General features: G+C 36.2%; 1 protein-coding gene and 2 long non-coding RNA genes across 5 annotated transcripts in view; 1 reads left to right on the top strand and 2 right to left on the bottom strand.

Annotated features, from left to right (window-relative positions):
- LOC106095579 (embryonic polarity protein dorsal) overlaps positions 1–22,692 on the bottom strand; it is a 75,552-nt gene that overhangs the window by 32,199 nt on the left and 20,661 nt on the right. The gene's annotated exons all lie outside the window — the stretch shown is intronic.
- On the bottom strand, positions 9,640–11,573 carry LOC131996270 (uncharacterized). Its single transcript, XR_009397740.1, has 2 exons — positions 10,035–11,573; positions 9,640–9,958 (listed from the first exon to the last, which is right to left on the bottom strand). It is a non-coding gene; the product is annotated as an uncharacterized LOC131996270 (long non-coding RNA).
- LOC106095580 (uncharacterized) lies at positions 11,593–13,391 on the top strand. The gene is made up of 2 exons (XR_001222767.2): positions 11,593–12,269; positions 12,330–13,391. It is a non-coding gene; the product is annotated as an uncharacterized LOC106095580 (long non-coding RNA).

Below are 22,692 nucleotides of genomic sequence, written 5' to 3' on the forward strand. Positions count from 1 at the left end.
TTCAAACATATCTGAAGAGTACGCTTGATCCAATTTATTTTGATAAAGAAAACACTATTGGTTCATTATTAGGTTTTAGTAAAAGAGTACTTGAATCGAATGTTGATCACTATTCTGATAAAGTGATAGAAATTACAAAAGTAAACACTATAGTTATTGAGTGTAATATTGTAACAGGATCCTATATAAACAACAAGTCAGCGCACACTCTTCATCAGTTTTCACTCGTCGTTAGCCCAGGATATAAAATCACGGAAAATCCTACTAACGTTATATATCTACCTGTTAATACAAACACAATAAATACCATTGTTTTGAAAGTTGTTGATCAATCTGGAAAATTGATAAACTTTCGTGGGGAAAAAATTTCAATTAGATTACACTTGAAACCATCTAAAGAATGATAATATTTAACAAAAAGGAGGTATTTGCGGATATAACAATCACTCAACCATCAACTTTGAAGGGATACACAACTAAAATATCACATCACCACAACAGGAAACATAAAGGATTAAAAAGGAAAAAGAGAAATATTTTAAGTAAAACTAACCAAGAGTTCCTGGAAAGTTTGGGTTTCACACTAAAATAATAAAGGGTTGAGTTTAAAAATGAGTAACATTATTAATGTTTTACAAAAACCACAATTTGATAATGCTATAATAAGAAAGGAGTATCACAGCTATATATCATATTTACAATCATTTCAAAATAATGATGAAATTAGGATTTCCATTCAAAACCAAGACCTGTATGTCGTTCCTGGTGAGAGTTTTTTATACATTGAAGGTTTTGCAACAAAAGCGGACTCTACAGTATCAGCATCGATAAAGTTATTAAACAATTGCATAGCACACTTATTTGATGAGATAAGATATGAACTTAATGGTATAGAAATTGATCGTACACGTCATTTGGGTATAGCAACAGAAATAAAAAATTATGTATCATTAAATGAAAGCGAAAGTCGAAATCTAGTCAACGCAGGATGGGCTCCATTTAATACAGATGATCTTACTCTTGTGAGTGGATATTTTAATTTTTGTGTTCCACTGAAAATGCTTCTTGGATTTGCTGAAGATTTTGATAAAATTATAGTTAATGCTAAACATGAATTAATTTTATTGCGATCAAAAGATGATACGAATGTATTGAAATCTATCATTTCCAGTGAAACCTGTAAACTATCAATTTTAAATATTACATGGAAAGTTCCACATATTCAACTTGCTGATGTATACAAGCTGCAAATGCTTAAAGTAATTAATAACCGTCAACCACTAAATATATCATTTAGAACATGGGATATGTATTATTATCCTGCAGTTCCATCGAATACAAAAGTTTTATGGAATGTTAAGCTTGCAAATGAAAATGAGCGACCACGTTTTCTTCTTTTAGGATTCAAAAGTAGTGAAAAAAAATTTATTCACTGTGATATAACAAACATTAAGGTTCATTTGAATTCTGATACATATCCATATGATGATCTTAACCTCAAGTTTGATAGGAACCGTTTCGCCCTACTTTATGATATGTATATAAAATTTCAACAAAGCTATTATACACGTGAACCGCAACCTCTATTAACGCGCGAAAAATTCAAGGGTGAAGCACCGATTATTGTTCTTGATGTAACACATCAAAATGAAACAGTAAAAACTGGCCCCATCGATATACGAATTGAATTGGAAACATCTAAAAATATATCACCGAACACATCTCTATACTGTTTAATTATTCATGATAAAATGTTTGAATATATACCTCTAACAAATGAAGTAAGAAAATTATTGTAAATGTAACTATATTTTTTATCTATAGAAATCATAAAATAAATAAAAAGCAAAAACAAACACAAACAAAATGATTTTTTTTATTAATAATGTAAAATTAATATATAGGTGAGTTGTTTAAATGTAAAGAGGGAGAGGTAGAATTATTGTTTAAATATAAAGAGGGAGAGGGAGAGGTAGAATTATTATAAATATAAAGAGGGAGAGGGAGAATTAATGTCGAGAAGAGAAAGAGAATTTTTATTTCGTGTTTGCTTTACATTTATAGAATATATAAGGTTGGGTATTTATACTACATTAATTAGTATCTCTCCAACACACCTCCAATAGTGTAGATATAAGAAAATAATAAATTAACATAATGAAATTATATTGGGTATTACTTTGTTTTGTTATACTTCATGTAACAATTCATAATTCATTATCATTGCCAGTTGTATTTGATTCCACAACTGATTCAGCGTTATCCATTACATCTGATCCTACAATCGACTTAAATTCAAAAACCGTTGAATTTAATTTAACACTACCAAACAAAGATATTCTTAAAGTAAATATTTCATTTGTTATGATGAAAGAAAGTGAAATATTAGAAAACAGAGATGATTTTTATATAAAAAATGAAACAGATGATGCAGACTTATCAACTAGCACCACTACAATAATTCCTATAGAAAGTGAAGAAAAATATTTTACTGTCGATGAAGCTATAGAAGCATTTCGCAAAAGGTTAATTACAAAAGAAGCAGATATTGGTGGTATACTGGATGCTGCAGAACCTTTTTATCGTCATTTTAATTTACAATATGAAGATTTAAATATACCAATCCGTTGTACTTATGATAGTAACTACATGTTACGTCAACTAAAAATAAGTTGTTTTGAATATCGTGAAATTGAACAAGAACGAATTTTAAGTAATGGTGAAATTGAGAAAGTTCGAGTTCAAGATCTCAAAAAACATTTAGAAAATATTGTAATAACTGATATTGAGAACTATACTCAAACATATAAAATGGAAATAAGTTAGAAAACAGCAATTAGTTCTCTTATATACATTGAATTGAATAGTAGTATGTATTTAAATAAATTAATATACGTTGTTGTTTTAATTATCATATATAGAATATATCCTAGTATTCAACAACAACAACAACAATACTATCCAATACCTTACAATAGATGTAATCAAAATCATCAATATGATAGATATAATACCAATCAAAATGCTATTTTTGATGGTGACACTAGTAAACGTATAGAATTTCGAATAAAACTATCAAATAATACAGGAGCAAGAGTATATTTATCAATTCAATTATTAAATAATACAACAATCGATGAGTCACTAACAACAACAACAACACCGAGAAATAGTCAAACGGATAGACCTAAAATTTTTACTATTGATGAAGCCATTGAAGTATTTAGAAAAGACTTAATAGAAAAGGAAACTAATATTGGTGGGATCATTCAAAGTTCTACAGTATTCTACCGTCATTTCAACTTAAAATATGAAAATGTAGAAATTAGACTCATATGTAGCTATTACAGTAACTACACATACCGCAAACTCAACATTTATTGTTTTGAGTATAATGCTAATAAATTTGAGTATAATTACAAATATAATCAAAGTACGAATGAATTTAACCCATTATTTGAAAGGGAAGAAAATGGTATAAATATCAGGACGCTTGATGTTAATGATTATTTGCAAACGTTACACATGAGTATACAGTAGTTCTCACCGGAATAAGAAAAAAAGCAATATGATTAAAGAAATATATAATTTTTTAAAAACATTTACCAATATCGTTTCCGAAGAAGATAAAAATAAATTAATTAATATAAAATCTCATCTGGAATTTGTGGATAGTTTAAAATGTAAAGAAAGTAAATTTGGTAACCACTATGACTGCTGTGTTTGGTCAAATGATAACGCACAATGTGGTCCAGATACATGTAATTGTATATTCTATGATATGGATAAAAGAAAGGGAGAGGCAGCTGCTGCGAAAATAATTAAAAATTATAAAAATATTTACAATACAGTTAAAAACAATCATTGTAATTTTAACAACCGATGAGTAAAAATGTCTAAAAACAATTTCATAATTATAGATGTTCAAGGTTTTTTCTTAAATAATAAATTTATTGCGAAGGAAATTTGTATTTTTGAACATAATCAGACAATTAAAAAGTTTATTATATACCCCCCTTGCAAATTTTCTTCCTTATCATTAAAGGAAAAGATTACAAATAACTGGCTTACGAAACATTTTCATGGGTTGAGATGGAATGATGGTAACATAATTTTTAAAGAATTTAACGATTATTTAAATAAATTTATAAAAAAACAAGAAAATCTAACAATATTTGTGAAAGGATGTGAAAAACAAAAATGGATAAAGCAATTAATAGAAGAAGATATAAATATAATAAATTTAGATGATGCTAACTGTTCAAACATATGTAATCTTTATAAAAATAATTTGCATATGAAAATTTGTAGTTATCATAAACAACACCCTAATTATAGATGTGCTGAAAAAAATGTTATTTTATTAAGTCAATTTATTAATGTTTTTTTAAAATAAAGCAAATAAAATAAAAACATATCGTTTTTTCTTTATTTAGGATATATAAGGCTATGTAATGTAAGTATACATTAGTTCCTTTTTTCATTTTGTTGGGGTAACTTCTCAAAGAAAATGATATTATCAACGAATATAAAATATCTATTAAAAGAATACAACTCCTACATTGATAAGGAACATAAACAATTTTTTGAAGAGATGATTGAAGAATTAAGGATATATAAAAATGTATATACTTCATTTATACAAACAACACATGGAATTCATACATGGGACTGCAAGCTGAACTCGATAGAAAATATAAATATTTGTAGTTGTATAATTAAATATAATCGTTACATCCTATTACAAAAACTCTACAATTTATACTATCGCATTCTTTGCAATAAAAGTGTAATCAATTCTTAACTTCAACTTGAATTTTTTTAATTTCCTTTACCGCAATTGGGTTTAGTAATATGTGTGGTATAGCAAATATTAATAAATATAAGTTAACCACCCTGTTCGCCCCTCTTCCTTAATGGAATGTTCATGGGCACATTTACATTGTTGCATTGCATTTGCATACGTTAACCACTATACCACCCTAGTACAGAAAACTTTTCAATTTATGTTATAGCAGCACTTTTGAGTTTGAGCTTTGTTATTTTCTTCACCACCATGATTTAAATTTAAAATTATGAGAAAGCATACCAGGCATTTGTGGAATTATATAAACGTGAAACCAATTATTAACTTCAACTTGAATTTTTTTAATTTCCTTTACCGCAATTGCGTTTAGTAATATGTGTGGTATAGCAAATATTTATAAATATAAATGATTGAAATTTTAAATTATGAGTAAGCATAGCAGGTATTATATGTTATCCACTGAAAACATGTTTACATAACACCCTAGTACAAAAACTGTTGCAGGCATATGTGGTACAGTATATTTTATAAATATATATTAACCACCATAACACCCTACCATAAAAACTTGAAACCAATTATTAATTTCAACTTGAATTTTTTTAATTTCCTTTACCGCAATTGCGTTTAGTAATATGTGTGGTATAGCAAATATTTATAAATATAAGTCAATCACTAAATCATCCTAGAACAGAAAACTTTTCAATTTTTATTATCGCAACACTTTTGAGTTTGAGCTTTGTTATTTTCTTCACCACAATGATTGAAATTTTAAATTATGAGTAAGCATAGCAGGTATTATATGTTATCCACTGAAAACATGTTTACATAACACCCTAGTACAAAAACTGTTGCAGGCATATGTGGTACAGTATATTTTTATAAATATATATTAACCACTATAACACCCTACCATAAAAACTTTTGAGTTTTGTGGAAATATATATTTTTTATAAATATATGTTAACCACTGAAACATTTTTATGAATTAAATTTAGCTCATGAAAAATAAATATTAACCACTATAAAAATTCTGAGTTTTGTGGAAATATATATTTTTTATAAATATATGTTAACCACTGAAACATTTTTATGAATTAAATTTAGCTCATGAAAAATAAATATTAACCACTATAAAAATTCTATATGAAAATGAATTTGTCAAATATTACATACAAATTCTCTCATTTTTATAACAATTATTTTGAATTTGATTAAATAAATGATTTTTAATATAATGATTACAATATGAAACCGTTTGCCCTTTTTATACGAAAACAAATATAATTTTTTACTCTTGTTCTTCCTGGGAAAAAATAGAACTACACTGACCACAATTATTTCATCACACTCCAGTGTGGTGGTCACACAACATTCAACATTAATCATAAACTCTCACACTCAAACCAAACTATAGCCTGCGGTCAGCAATCTACATCACCCACCCTCCAACACTAGTTGAAGTTGGGCGATGAGTCATCATCGAAATCTGCCACTGCGCCCTGCGATCTGCGCCCTGCGATCTGCGCCCTGCGATCTGCGCCCTGCGATCTGCACCCTAATGTCCGTCCACACATTTCAACCGGCGGCCCGTATGTGGTCATACCCCCCTGCGGTCGCCACCTGCGCTACGATCGGCTGCGGTTGCGGTCGGGTGGGGTTATGACGTCATCAATGGGGTGGGGTGGGGTGCGGTTATGACGTCATCAATGGGGTGGGGTGGGGTTTGCGGTTTGGGGTGGGGTGGGGTTTGGGGTGGGGTGGGGTTATGACGTCATCGATGACTCATACTCTCGATGCTCAAAGTTCCAAAACCCCCTTATATATACTACTGCTACATCCAAATCTGAACCGATTTTTCTCAATTTCAATAGGCTTCGTCTCTAGGCCGAAAAACATGCCTATACCAAATTTGAAGACGATCGGATGAAAATTGCGACCTGTAGTTTGTACACAAATTAACATGGACAGACGGACGAACAGAAAGACACACAGACGAACAGACAGACAGATGGACATAGCTAAATCGAATCGGAAAGTGATTCTGAGTCGATGGGTATACTTATCAATGGGTCTATCTCCGTTCCTTTTGGGTGTTACAAACTAATTCACTAAGTTATAATACCCTGTACCACAGTAGTGTGTAGGGCATAAAAAGGATATGAAAAGTATACATTCAGTGGTGATTATAAACATCCACTGAGACACACATTTACATATGCGATTTATTTTTTCTTCTAATATCCTCTTCACTATAAAGCAGCAGTAATTTTCAGCAAACAACAGACTTTTCGGCAATAAGCCTGCTGCTCTGAAATTGCAGTACTACTGCTGTAATAGCTACTAAAATTCAGCAAATAGTGTGCTATTTTCAGCAAAATTTTTTCTGAAGAGCAGGCTTTTGGTATCATAGGCTAACCTCTGTGCCACGGTGGCCTTCTCGGTTAATGCTGTCTAGAAAAGGGAGATTTTTTAGCTAGCAGCTCACGCAAGTTTAGTGTTTTTTTTTCATTGTCAAACTTCTTCAGTTTGGTCGTCTTACAAACGAACTGAATTTCGCATCAAATTTACATTGTTGGACATTAAACCATTAACACACTTACGTAGAGTGCGAACTGAAGAAAATACCGCAGCTGCATCGGCCAGTGTTAATGATGACCATCAATTATCGATTCGTCGCCGTTCGCAGCAATAGGGCCTCTGTTACTCAATAACGTGAAAAATTTTGCGGAAGGATTTAGGTGTGAAGACGATGCCACATGCCACACAGCACGCGTAACAATGGACTTATTAAGAGGCGAGTTCGGTGAACATTTTATTTCACGTTCGAGACCGGTCAATTGGCCATTTTGTGGGGCTATGTTAAAGCTCATGTCTATACAGACAAGGCCGCTTCAATTGACGCCTTGAAAGACAACATTGAAGCATTTATTCGTGAGATAACGGCCGAAATGTTGGAAAGAGTATGCCAAAATTGGATTCAGTGGATGGACTATTTGAAGCGCATTCACGGTCTACATTTGCTTGAAATAATCTTCAAACACAAAATTGAATGGACCGTACTACCGATTCAAATAAAGATTTCAAGCAATTTTCTGAGTTTTATGTGTTTTTATACCCTCCACCATAGGATGGGGGGTATAGTATATATATTCTTGATCGTCGTGACATTTTATGTTGATCTAGCCATGTCCGTCCGTCTGTCTGTCGAAAGCACGCTAACTTCCGAAGGAGTAAAACTAGCCGCTTAAAATTTAGCACAAATACTTCTTATTAGTGTAGGTCGGTTGGTATTGTAAATGGGCCATATCGGTCCATGTTTTGATATAGCTGCCATATAAACCGATCTTGGGTCTTGACTTCTTGAGCCTCTAGAGTGCGCAATTCTTATCCGATTAGAATGAAATTTCGCACGATGTGTTTTGTTTTGATATCCAACAACTGTGCCAAGTATGGTTTAAATCGGTCCATATCTTGATTTAGCTGTCATATAAAACGATCTGGGATCTTGAATTCTTGAGCCTCTAGAGGGCTCACAATTCTTATCCGACGGATTCTCTCATGACCATCAACATTCGTGTTTATTATGGTCTGAATCGGTCTATAGCCCGATACAGCTCCCATATAAATCGATCTCTCCATTTTACTTCTTGAGCTCCCAAAGTGCGCAATTCTTATTCGAATTGGCTGACATTTTACACAGGTTTCCAACATATAATTTAATTGTGGTCCAAACCGGACCATATCTTGATATCGCTCTAATAGCAGAGCAAATCTTTTCTTATATCCTGTTTTGCCTAAGAAGAGATGCCGGGAAAAGAACTCGACAAATGCGATCCATGGTGGAGGGTATATAAGATTCGGCCCGGCCGAACTTAGCCCGCTTTTAATTGTTTTTGAAATACTTCCCTATAGCTTCTTGTTGATGTTTCTGTAATAGTGTTTTTAGATGGAAGGGGGATTGGGCCATCGCATCGGTACCTTGTGCTGGGGCTGCCAGCAACCCGGGCTTTTTTGATAGTAAATTTTCTGAAGATCCGTGAGCTCCACGTTGGCTCATCCGCTGCCGACCCTATTGCACAGTCCCATCGTATTCGCATACCTACAAGCGGTACACCCCCTTCTTGTGCTAACTAAAAGGTACCCGTCATATCTGATGAGCTCATCTACCACCTGAAGAAGTAGTATAAAAACTCAGCACGGACGTGAACATGATAAATTATATTTTGTTGCTGTCGCATACACATTTGTTTAGATAGAATGTCTGGTTAAAGTAGTCTGTGCATGATTTAAAAGTGGAGGAAAGACAAATACTTTTATTTTATGGGTTTTTTTTCTTAGCCAATTTTCTCCTTAGATGAAGTGAAGAAATATAAAGGAAGAAATTTAATATGAATCTACTGCAGGGGTATAGCAGCAATAAGTTTTCATCGTTATAGCTCAGAATAGTCTCATTTACAATGTCCAAAATGTTGGTAGACCTAACAAATTAAAATTATTCTCCGTTGGTTTAACTTTTAAAACAGAAATGTCAACTATAATATATTAATATATGAGATGCTTTCGATAATGTTTTATACTACTATTTACAGTAGAACCTACAGACTGAAAATAAAATTATGTATCTACACTAAACAGTCTAATTTTTTTTCAACAGTTTTTCTCTGATACTATGAAATATTGTGGCTAAGTCGTAAGAGAACAACTATGAAATTTGTCATGGTGCTCATCCTATTACGACTTACTTATGATTGGGAGTTTCTCCAAAGCTATTGAGAACTAAAAGCAATCTATGTATGTATACATGTTTTAAGTATTGAAACGCAACGAAGTAGTTTTACTTTCACTAGGAGTTTATTAATTAAAAGAAAATGTAATAATTTTACATTAATGATGTTTTTATAAGATACGAACAATTAAATTAACTAACACTCCTCTTCCACATCAGTCTTCATTCTGGCGAGTATCTTATTGTGCGGCTCCAACACTGATGGATCTACGTACTGGAACTTGGTTCCCCTGATTTCCAGCTCTTGGTTCAAGTTCCCTGTTGGTGTCGTTTTCGCTTGTTCTCATTAGAATAATTCTCATCGCCTTCCTTCTCTCCCTTAGAGGCAATTACTTGAAAGATCGATTGAGCTGTTGAAAATCCTGCAGGAGATGTAGCGTCATCATTAGAGTCACTCTATGGGGATGTAGAAAAATTGTTTGTAGTATTATTACTTACGACAGTAGCATCTCGAAGGGATGTAGTGGAACAATTATATTGGGATGTATTGTATTTCCGATTCGTTGAGACATCGGACTTACTCAACAAGGCGTTAAATGCTCTTTGCATCGTATCAATCCTGGCAACCATTTGTTTAAACGGGAGTTGTTGTTGTATTGGTTCAAAACTGCGGAAGGTTGCATTAAATTGTCTATACTGCTTCTCAGTAATCTTTGGTGTCAAATCCGGAGGTAGACGTAAATCCAAATAGGTCCATAACATTCGTCCAATAAACAATATTGCAGGCGGTTTGTCAGTTGTGTACTCAAATGCTTCTGTTTGAACCCATTGCCTTGAGTACACCTTTAACTGTTTGCACTGATCGTTCTGTCTGGCCATTAGTGGATGATTGGTATGGTACCCTGAACATATTTGTGAGTAACTCATTGAATTCAGCTGATGCAAAGTATGTTTCTTTGTCCGAAGTGACTGTATTCTGTACCCCGTAGATGGCGAATGGTTCATCGAGGATATTGATTGTAGCGGTTGAGCTACACGTCGGGGCTGTTTTGACCTCAATCTAATACTGTATGCATAGCCATATGCTCTCCAGAATCCTCAATATCTCTCCCAGCTCCACGTGTTTGCGTATTACCAAACCCACTCCATGCGCATTTGATGGCAGTTGTTTTATTACGAACAAATCGAAATCATAGTGTTCGACTTCCATTATCCTTTTCACGACATTCCCATCATTGGCCAACGAAGGCCAACGCCTATAATCCATATTGGCGTTGGCCTTCGTAGTCTTGAACACGACATCTCCATTAAAGTCGCTCAGGAAATTAGCATAGTTTGTCATACGACTGATGCACAAAACAGGTAGGGATTTAGGCGGATCCAACATTTGGGTAAATAGTATGTGATACGTAATAAGTGTGAAATGGTGGGCATAGAAGTAAAGGAACAATTTTTATACGGCCCACACTATTGAAAGGGCATATTTGTCTACCTGGGGTATTAAGATTCAGTGGCTATTGGCATTCGGCTCGCATTAGCTATGGGTCTCTCTTTACCGTCTGCACGCGGTGAGCCAAAACGGCGCCCTAACCCGTATTGCTGGCATCTGTAGCCATGATACGGGTTTGTACAGAACCAGTACTTGTGATAAGTGCAATCTTAAGGTCCTTGTATGTGTGCTCACTAGAGTTGGGTATTTCCGCATGGAACTAGTCCATTGAAACTGAATCAAGTTAGAAACTGCTGGAACTAGTTCCATCTCTTTCCTTCTCTTAGTTTCATAGTTCCTTTTTTGCATGTACACTTTTGTTAATTGTAGACCAGCCGATTGACATGCCATATTTTTCAGCTTCATACAACAACTAAATAAAAGCGTCAACTTTTTTAATGTACAACAACTGTGTACGTTGTGATTTAGGTGAAAGGAAAATAAATTATTTGTGACAAGAACATTAAAAGAAAGTGGTGGCACAAATATAGAAACGTGGTGGCATCCACATATTATTTTTTTTATTGTCAAAAAATCTAAATTGTTTTGATGCGCTCCGATTCGTGTTTTTTTCAGCATCGAGACTTAATACTTGTTTAAAACAAAGAACAAAAAATTAATTTTAAATTCAATTACATATACAGTCGGAATGTTTGTATCTACATGCACAATTAAAAACACTCATGTTAAGGTTCAAAACAAAATTCAAAGCTCTTTTTTTGTATAAAAGAGTCAAATGAAAAAGGAACTAGTTCCTTTTGTGAAGCGGAACTAAAAGGAGCGATCACTAAAAGGAACTAAAATGCTCACCTTTTGTTCACTGGAATGGTTTCTTTAACAACATATCATGCAGTGGTCTGCTACGTGCGGACAGATCAGGTGTGAACGACCCGTAGTATGATAACTACAATTCCTCATGGCTTGTTGGCTGAGGAGCATTCCGTCCCTGACAATTCTATGGTCTAAAAAATTCCACTGACGTTGCACCAAATATGCATTTAGAACGATTTAGCTTCAGTCCTTTATCTCTCAAGCGCACCAAAGCAGTCTTGAATACGGACATCAACTCATCAAAATCATTCGCATAGATTAATATATCATCGAAAAAGATGCACACGTTCGGAATGCCCTGCAAAACAGACTTCACAGCCCGCTGCCATATTGCTGCCATATTTGCAACGCCATACAATCATGGTGGACATATTCAATGTAAGGGCATGTGTCAAGTCCTCCTCGACCTTCAGGTGAGAATAAACATCAGTAATGTCAAGATGACAAGCAATTTTTGCTCCACTTATTTCCAGCGCCAGCTCTACTTAGCCATCCATTTCGTCCGGCTCTTCGGAAACTTGTGCAGTTCTTGATTTTCATACTTTTGTAATGTGACCGCTTTTTTCGCATCGGTAACATCTCATGTTACGGAATTTAAAAAAAGGTTCCTGGTTCCATGGTTTCCATCAAAAACTTAGCACTTTGACCGACCTATGTTAGTGTTTTTCACACTGTCCTTGCTGGCTCCACGTATGCTGACAACGAAACTGTAATCGCAGCAGAATCTAGAGATGAGGACAGCAGGATGGCGGTAGAAATGAGCGAGGGCTTTGTTAAGCTCACAAGAAGACCGATAAAGCAAGGAGATAGAAGAGTATGATACGTCGACAACGCAATCGGGCGAAAGTGCAGGATGCTGGAAGAGATAAAACTGACATTCCAGGCACTTCTACGGTATTCTGCCGAGGGAGACAAAGCCCGAACAGGAACGAAGGAAGCACGCATGGTCCCTGAGTCTTAATGGAGGACTGTGACTTCCAAAAGGAGGCTACAGCCATCACGGAAGGAGAAGATGTTCGCTGAGAAAGATAAGGAGCCGCCCTATTATGCTAGAGTGCCAACCGGTAGGATTCCACCAGATCATCGGTCCCAAGTAGAGCATCTAGTAAACGAACTGGTTTTCGAACATCTGTTGAACTCTGAAGAGGGTCCACCCATGCAAATTAAGAGCTGCGAGACTAGAGGGGATCTTTACGCTGCGCTTTGCGTCAACAGAATGTATTGATACTAGAAGAATCCACACTCCCTGTGGTGCAAAAGTTGCCCTTGTGAGAAAGATGGCGACGGTGTTCATTAGGGCCACGGTCTTCATCAAGAGTGAGGGCGGAAAATACGCAACGTAACGCATGATAGAAGTCTTAAATAAGCAAAACCAAGATTTAGTCGTGAAGAAATGGGAGGCCTTTAACAGGGAGGAGAAGGAAAAAGTAAGCAATTGAATATAAATAATTAAAACAAATGTTTAAATGTAAATATTTGAGTGTAGTTATCAATAGTATGAAAAATGTAAATAAACACTTTTTTCGTAATTAGGACTAATTCACACAGAATAAATGGGAAACAAAAGGTTGAAATGGCTCAACTCATGACCATCAGAATACGGCAATAAAAAATATGTTCACACAAAAAAATGTGGTCGTTTGAATTGGAAAAACTTCCTCTCAGCTACCCGATAAATCTAAATTAAACGCATTTTTATTGATATTATAAATGTGCTCATTTAGATTACGTTTGTAAGCATTATTCGGCAATTCCTTCGGATCACTTTTATCTATCATTTCTTTGCGAATACGCACTAAGCTATTGTCCTCTTCAGTTTCAGAGGACGACAAGCACGACAAAAGGAATGTGCAAAGTTTTTTTTTTATTTAAAAATTGCCGCATGTTTCCAAAAATTTCAACAAATTTACATTATTTTACAAAAGCCGGGGTAGATGTTATTTTTCATTTGTGTTGTTTTGTTTTGCCACAAACGTATGTTCAAATCAACTCTGAAGCAAAAACTAATTGGTAGCCATTTGAATGTATGGACTATGTCTAGTGAGGAAACACTAGAACTACTCGTTGATGGCTTTGAAGAAAAAGGTGTAAAAGTGGTCGCGTATGATGATGTGAATATTGCGGTTAGGGGAAAGTTTCCCAGCACTCTCAGAGATATACTTCGTGAAGCTTTACGTGCAACAGCAAAGTGGGTTACCGAAAGTGGTCTAGGTATAAATCCGTGCAAGACAGAAGTAGTTCTTTTCAGCAGGAGATACAAGTTGCCTACAGCGGAACCTGTTTCCTTGAAAGGAGAGAATGTTCCATTTACAGAAAGCACAAAATACCTTGGTGTTTTGCTGGACAGGAAATTGAACTTCCAATCCAACATTTTGGAAAGGGCAAGAAAGGCAACTCTTGCCCTATACACCTGCAAGAGAGCCATTGGCAAAAGTTGGGGGTTTAGACCGCGTTCCATGCATTGGGCTTATACTGCAGTTGTCAGACCTATAATGCTATATGATGTTGTGGTCTGGTGGAGGGCGCTTCAAAAGTCCACCTACTGCTCAATACTTAACCGGATTCAAAGGATGGGTTGATTGTGCATCATAGCCGCACTGATGACGACCCCATATAATGCACTGAATTTAATGCTACATCTTATGTCTCTTGTCATTGTGGCTAGACAAATTGCAGCGACCACTGTCGTGATGATAAGTGAGCTTTCTCTTTGGTCATGTGGCGGCTATGGACACTTTGATACAAATCCGATGTTTCAGACATTGCCTGAGCGGCTTATTGATAAAAAGTACTGTGCCACTATTCTTAATAGAAACAGTTGGAACTACGATATTCCTGGCAACAGAAGTTACATAGACTTCTATACGGATGGTTCCAAACTAAACGACCAGGTGGGTTTTGGGGTGTACTCTAAAGATCTAGAACTGGTCATAACGAAAATGTTACCCGACCACTGAAATGTGTATAAAGCAGTGATCCTAGCAATTAAGGAAGTGGTGAAAATTATGACGATTAACATAAATATCTTCTCAGACAGCCATTAAATCCCTGGAGAACGTATTTCTGAACACAAAAACCGCCTTCGACTGTCGCAGATCAAACAAACAAAAGTCAAACAACAACACACAACAAAGACAACATCATTGAATCAGAGTTGATTCATTCCCATTTAGTGATACATAGGCAATTAATTGAAGCGGAATTGGTGCAGCGACATGTCGCTACTATTTTGCTTATAGAACTCATTACCATTTCTACGGAATGTGTTCGGATTTTCTTCGTCCCCATTTTTTTTATAATGCGTTTTTACAGTTATTCGGCCGAAAAGTCAAAGTCAGTACTAGCCTTTAGGTTCTCATTTCCTTGATAACCTGTTGGACTTAGCAGATGTGAACATTCGCAAGTTATTGGGCTTTTTGAAGCGATCTGGATGGCTCAACGGTAGGAACTAGAAGGCATCCTGTGGTATCACAAATTAGTCTGATGGCAAACTGCCACTTAAACTTAACCTTAAAAACTTTCGATACAACAGCTTTCGGGTGCGATAATGCATCCATTCGATATGTGACGAAATCTCATTCGATTTAAAAACGTTCACGATCACTTTTGCGGTAATTTGGCGGCAGGTTAAAATCCGATAAGCTTTCATAATAAGTCGAAACCCAATTGCACAAAATTCGGAAGACTAATCAGAAGAAAACTTTGGCAAGATTACTTAGATTGTTCAAGCATGGAAGACATTGACGACAATGTCAAGAGGATTACGATTGCGATTGGAGGCCTTTCGAAGATAGTTGTCCTCATCGATAAAGGAAATCAGCCCAAGAAAAATCCTGGATGACCGGGGAGATTCACAACATTGGGAAAGAGGTCCGCAGATTTTGCAACGGAACACGTCGTTAAAAGGGCGAAAGTTTAGTGGGATGTGTATTACAAACGGCTTGAGGAATACAATAAGATTATCAGAGCGGCAAAACGTGCGTCCTGAAAGCTTTTCTGCGAACAGCTCGATAGCGTTCCTGATGCCGACAAGGAGAAAAAGTTTCGCTCAAAAACCCATGCCCAAACTGAAACTTAAGTAGGCGACATGGGAGTGAGAGCAGAGACAGCGGAAGCCATGTTGAGGCTTTTCATGAAAACGCTTTTTGCCCAGAATACGACGGGACTCACGGAGATCGGAATCTTGGAATAATGAGGTTGATCGAAGGCTAATCATTACGGAATTTATGGTAAAGGAAGCCTTGAGGAGTTTGAAACCATTTAAGTCACGCGGACCTGATGGAATATTTCCGACTTCGCCACAGAAGAAGGTCGACTATCTGGCGCCCCATCTGGCCACTATTTTCGCAGCGTGCATAGAACTTGCATATACTCCGAAAGCCTGATATCAAAGTTATTACGAATGTCTAATATTTACACCTATGTATGTATATTCACCTCCCTTCCATTGCTTGGGACAATATTTATGAGGATTGTTGATAGTATCTTTTTGATTATAACAATGGTATAATCCTGCTCTTTTTAGCACTTGCGTTCTTCCCGCTGACAGTTTTTCTCTGACGCTTTGACAATCCAAACTCAATTAAACATTGTGCTTCAAATATAATTCAATTCCATTCATTCGTACGCCAAGTTATCAACTTTTTTTTTCTATTTCTTTGTTCAATTTCAACAACTGTGGTCTATTGATACCATCAACAATGATTGTGATTTCTTGGAACACCTATTGCCAACATTTCTGTTTGATGTTCCATTATATATCGCTGATGCTGCTTCTTTAATTTGGCATTCCATTCAATACCCCAATTAAAATCCAATTGAAAATGGATTTCTTTGAGCAAAGAATGTTGGGCACATTTTAATGTGGCAGGATAGTCTTGAATTTAAATTTTATATTGTAATTCCTCGAAATGAGATTGCTTCTTTAAACTTGCGGTTAACATCGCAAATGTGCGTATATTGCACAATGTTTTGCTCAAATTTCATTTTAAATTTTTGTGGTGATTTTCATCGCATGCCCTCCCTCACACATGCACAACGAAACATACAATTAGCGTTAGCAAAGTTTGGGACTCCAATATTTCGGGTGGGTGTGTCCTGTTGTTACGGAATGGTATCGACAACGACATTGAACAATCAGTGCCGGCAGCGGACTAAATGACAACAACGTAGCAGTGATTGAGACATCAATGGAGGCTTTTCAGATGGTATCCTGTGGCGATACAAGCATCGGTACATGAAGAACCCTTTTCCCAAATTAGTTGTAGTTAAATATAGACAATGGGTTGCAGATACATATGTAGAGTAGATGTGTGCATGCATGGATTAGGGTATATTAGGGTATGCAAACATTAAATGAGTAAAAGAGATGGGAAGCTATCTTAGCCGAGTCTAAACGTATTTGTGAAGAAGATGTCGAATTTTAATGAATAAAAGTTGAGATATCCGTAAAATAAGGAAATGTTTCGAAGCAACATCGCCAGGAAGTAAAGGTATTTGTAAGCGGGTTAGGACAAAATCGAAAGTATTTAAAGTTTTAAGAAATCAAAAATAATGAATAGGTTGTAACTTACTGAAGAATACAGCTTTTAAAATAATCACATTTTTACGTTGGCAAAACTATTTAAGAGCTGTAGCATCGTAATATGCATGAAGAAAAATTCTTGTTTGAACCTTCTAGAAGGGAACTTTCTTTTCATAAAAGAGGAATCTTTGTGTTGCTGGTGCTATATTACGATGTGCCACACTAATATGCACACATTATTATCTCCACCTAATTCCAATGAATATACTTCATTAAATGATGGGTAAGTATCCATTACATTTTATCATCTGCACCCTTTGATGTTGTTAAAAACCTAGAGTACAGAATATCTGATGGAATGCCAATGGGAGCTTTTGGGTGGGCTTATGCCCTAAGACCTCACCGATGCTAAGCATAAGTATGTATTTCTCTTATACTATGGAATATTCTGTATATGCATTGATGAACATTTCGATTTGACACTCAAACAAAACATTTGTGATGCGAAATAATAATGACGTGTGCAGCTTCATCTTTATATCGGAAAATTTCATGAAAATCTGTGTTGTAACACGGTTTACTAATATGAAATTAAGCCCCCATTAAAAATTTTCATCTGTCAGTGCGTCATTGCACAATTTCTAAGAAACTGTAAAGAAAAAAAATCAATATAGCACAAGAGATTAAAAAAGAAGCCTTAATCTTTAAAAGAAATAAATTTTGCAGAAATTTTTCTTAAGGGTTGTACTTTATAGGTTTCTTACAATTAGATTTTCAAGGTCATGGGAAGAAAAGAAAATAGCAGTCGTTAGTGTAATGGAATTGAAGATTTGTATCATTTTCTCAGTTTATGTCCGGCCTTAAGTCATAGAAGGAATAAGATACTTGGATCTGGAGGTATTAAAAGAATTGGATACAGAAAAAAAAGATGGCTGAAAATATACGAAGAAGAATTTTATTAACGATTACGAGCCAAAGTTGTCTTTAACAACAAGACGCAAAGCCAAGGATCTATTAAACTACCATTTAAGATAAAAATTCTTATTATCAAGTAAAAAATCTTTCACCAAAGGAAATGTTGGAAAATGGGTTAATTTTAAATTAAGTTCGCGATCTTTGGATCGCAGGGAATTGTAAAGCGGACGAGCTTGCGAGACTAGGGACTACCTTACACATTCCAGGGAAACTGGAATCTGTGGGTATGCTTCTAGCGACATGTAAGCTGAGTTTTCAGGACCAGGCCCGAAGGACATCGAATGATAGATGGTCACTAAGAGGGGGCTGTAAGCATTCCAAAACTTTGTGGCCTAATCCAGACTTGAGAGGTCTACCGCTAGAACAGACGTCTCAGTCATTGTGTCCGTCATGACAGGTCATTGTGTAATCGGAAAACATGCTGACAGACTGAAGGTTTCCAGCAACGACTTTTGCAGAAGCTGTGAGGACATCAAAGGAGAAGAGACAATGGAACACCTTCTGTGTGTGTGTCCCGCACTAGCAGTCAGAAGAACGGTAGGCACTAGAAGGCATCTTCCTTCTACTGTTCCTGTGGTATCACAATGGACGAAAACGTGTATATATATTCTCAGGAAACCAAACTAAACTCAAAAGCTGCCCTTGACTGTGGCAAAACTCTCAACGAGATGATTAACAATTTTCAAATTCATCTGTTCTGGCTGAAGGGTCACAGAGATATCCAAGCAAATTGCAGATCAAATAAACTTCCCAGACTAGGAAGTAATTTACAAATTAGGAAGGAACTGATAAGCGTTCGTAAGGCTCTACCTATATTCAAACTATTTCTTCGAGATAAGGCCCGAAAGGTATTGAGTTGGGACTTCAAGCTTTTGTGACTCAAATTAAACTTGAAGACATCTCACGCTTTGCAGTTCTTGGTTAGAACAGAAGTCTGATTGGAAATTTGTTTTTGTAAGGCCGCCAACCTTGTACTGAACATTTGACTCATCGGGAATATCATTGGAGATATGTGTCTGGTTTGAAATTTCGTGCATATGTTTTCACATCTGATAGAGCACCCCTGTGGCTGCAAGTTACCTGTGCGATAATCGTTGGTACCATACCCTTATAGGCTACTACCGAATCAAAGTTTACTACCAATTGGGAATGGTATTATTAGCTAAACAAAACTGCACATCCATAGAAACATCTCGTGCTTTATCGAATCAGGAACAAATTCAAGCTCTTCTCCGTCTTCATAAGTAAGAGCATCACAACTCTAGTAAATACAAAAACACTGCGTTAAATTTAAGAACTTTAGAAACTAATTTTAAAGAAAACGCGCCATACTATGGTTAGTGTTGTGGTATCTTCTGGATTTACTTTTCCATATTAAAAGAAACTATTCGACCATTAAGCTCTTCTCGGAAGAAGAATAAAATCAAAAATGAGAAAAATAAGATAAAATGATCTTCGCCTGAGCCCGCCCGGAATTTGAACCTTTCGAAAAATGCACAGAAACATGTGTAAACCATGGAAATCATTGTAGTAGCGTTGACAAACACAAAAACTTGCATTGGAAAAAGAACAGCTAGCAGATAAAGTGTCGATTTCGATTAATGTCGACGATATGGGAGTGAGTGCAGAGATGCGAACTGCTTAAATAAAGATCCGAACCAGCTATGCAGAAGGGCCGAAAGGGTTTTGCATAGGGCATATGATTGGGGTTGACCCAGAGGTCTCAATGTTAACCCAGAGAAGACTGAAATATTCCTGTTCACGAGGAAGACGAAGTTGGGCCAATTTGACGCACATCGTTTCCGTAATAAAACGATTTGATATCTGACAAGGTCAAATACTTAGGAGTGATCTTTGATTGGAAACTTCTCTCACTTTAACACCAGAAATTCGTCTAGCTTGAGAACTGCAAGAAGCCGCTTGAAAACCACAAAACAAAGAATTGACTACTCTGGCAGTGTGGAATTCAATTGGGAGAAATACCAATGCATTGTCAAGTTTTAAAAGAATTGCTGGTACATTATTGAAAAATAATCGATCAGTATTTATTGATGATTTTTATTGTTGTTGCCAATCTGCTGCAATATAGCCATCTGAGGCATGAAGCAATTTAATTTTGAATTAAATTTTTTGTATATAATCGCTGAATATTTAAAAAAAGAGTCCACATAAAGAAATCGCCCAATGAACACTTAAAGGATAGGTGTTGCATATTTTATACACGGCACCGTCCGACTCTTGCCTCTTGTTTCACTTTAAACAGAAGTGCGACTGCATTTATCTCTTTAAAATCTACACTTTTCATGAAAACAAATGCACATCATTTTATTAAAGCATCGCCCAAACCAGCAGACAAATTTAAGTAAAAGAGAAAATCCAATATTGCAAGCATTTGCGTTAATTTAATGGTTAAAATCAAAATCAACGAAAATAAAGCATCCTTTGGCATTTTCTAATTATACCTCGAGTGGGGGAAGTATTTATGTTCCATTGTCTACTGTACTATGGAATGGAGCGGATGATAGAAAGAAGCCTTTTTGTCTCGTTTGTGGGCGAGACCAACCATTTTCGCTACATCGTTGGCTTTAAAGCAAATAACAGTTGACAAGCGCTTACACGGCCTCTAATGCGTATACATAGATAAATGGCCTTAAAAGCAGTTTTTAGGCCAAAAGCATGTAATTCAATTTACTTTAATTTATATTTTGTAGAAAAAGTTTCCCAAAATAATATGAGCTGGCAATATAGGCACTCGTTAGTGAAAGCAGTGTGTAAATGTCCTAAGCGAAGTGAAATTAATTGGAAAGGATATTCTAAACAGGTAGGATAAGCACCAGCTTCAAAAGATACAACATTTAAAACCGTTCTTTTGATACCCTACACCACATTGGGTATGCAGTTGCTTAAATCCGTACATATTGTAGGAGTCATATAGGAAATCGTTGTGCAAAATTGTAAGAAGATCGGCTGGCAAATGCGTTTGCAAAGGCCCTAAAAGTGAAAACCGGGGGATATACATATATATGGGAGCTATATTTAAATCTGAACCAATTGACCGGTCCCGAACGTGAAATAAAATGTTCACCGAACTCGCCTCTCAATAAGTCCATTGCAGACTTTTGCAGCTGCGTGGAGGATACATCTGAGGCCTCTAGGCTAAGGAAGATTCTGTCCTCGAGACCTATTACGGAAGGGTATATTCAGAAGTCAGAGAATGCATGGACAATGTCTAGTGAGGAAACACTAGAAGTACTCGTTGATACACATTTCCCGGGAAAATCTCCAACGGACAACGTGACGCCAGATGAGGTTTTCACTGGCATGCATTCGTTGGAGGCTATTAGGGAAATTGTGTCTGAGCCGAAAATCCTTTGGGCGAAAAGAAGTTTCGACTCCTTTAATTCGCAAGGCCTTGATAATGTATCACCGTTTGAATTACAAGCTGTGTCTGATAGACTGGTTCCCTGGCTTAGGGAGATATACTCTGCTTGTATCACAATGTTATATATACCTGTGTGATGGAAGGACACGAAGGTCATTCTCATTGCGAAAGCAGGGAAACCCTCCCACACCAAGGCAAAAGATTTTCGTCCTATTAGTCTGTCATCCTTTAAGCTGAAGACTCTTGAGAAACATATCTTAGGGCAAATATTCCTGGAGATCGCCTGTCGCGGCAGCAGCATTCATATAGTAAAGGCAAATCCACTGAAACAGCCCTTCACGACCTAGTCGGCTACATAGAGGGTTCTCTCGCTGTCAATGAATATACAATGGTAGCATTTCTTGACATTGAAGGTGCTTTCAATAATGTAAAACCGACGTCAATCATGAATGAGTTGGATTTCTAGACATCAACTCTACCGTAAGAGAGTTTATTAATAACGTACTTACTAAAAGATGCATTACGGCAGGCTTGGGATCTGTGGATGTTAAAAGATTGGTCAGTAGAGAAACACCTAAAGAAAGTGTACTGTATCCCCTACTTTGGCGGCGTATGCTGATGAAGTGCAATTGCGGTTAGGGGAAAATTTCCCAGCACTCGAAGAGATATAATTCAGGAAGCTCTACGTAAAACAGCAAAGTGGGCTACCGAAAGTGGTCTAGGAATAAATCCGTGCAAGTTGCCTACAGTGGAACTTGTCTCCTTGGGTGGAGAGAATGTTCCATTTACAGAAAGCACAAAATACCTTGGTGTTTTGCTAGACAGAAAATTGAACTTCAAATCCAACATTTTGGAAAGGGCAAGAAAGGCAACTCTTGCCCTATACACCTGCAAGACCGCGTTGCAGTTGTCAGACCTATAATGCTATATGGTGTTGGGGTCTGGTGGAGGGCGC

This window comes from Stomoxys calcitrans, chromosome 3 (assembly GCF_963082655.1).
Source record: "Stomoxys calcitrans chromosome 3, idStoCalc2.1, whole genome shotgun sequence".
In the NCBI taxonomy this organism is placed as follows: domain Eukaryota; kingdom Metazoa; phylum Arthropoda; class Insecta; order Diptera; family Muscidae; genus Stomoxys; species Stomoxys calcitrans.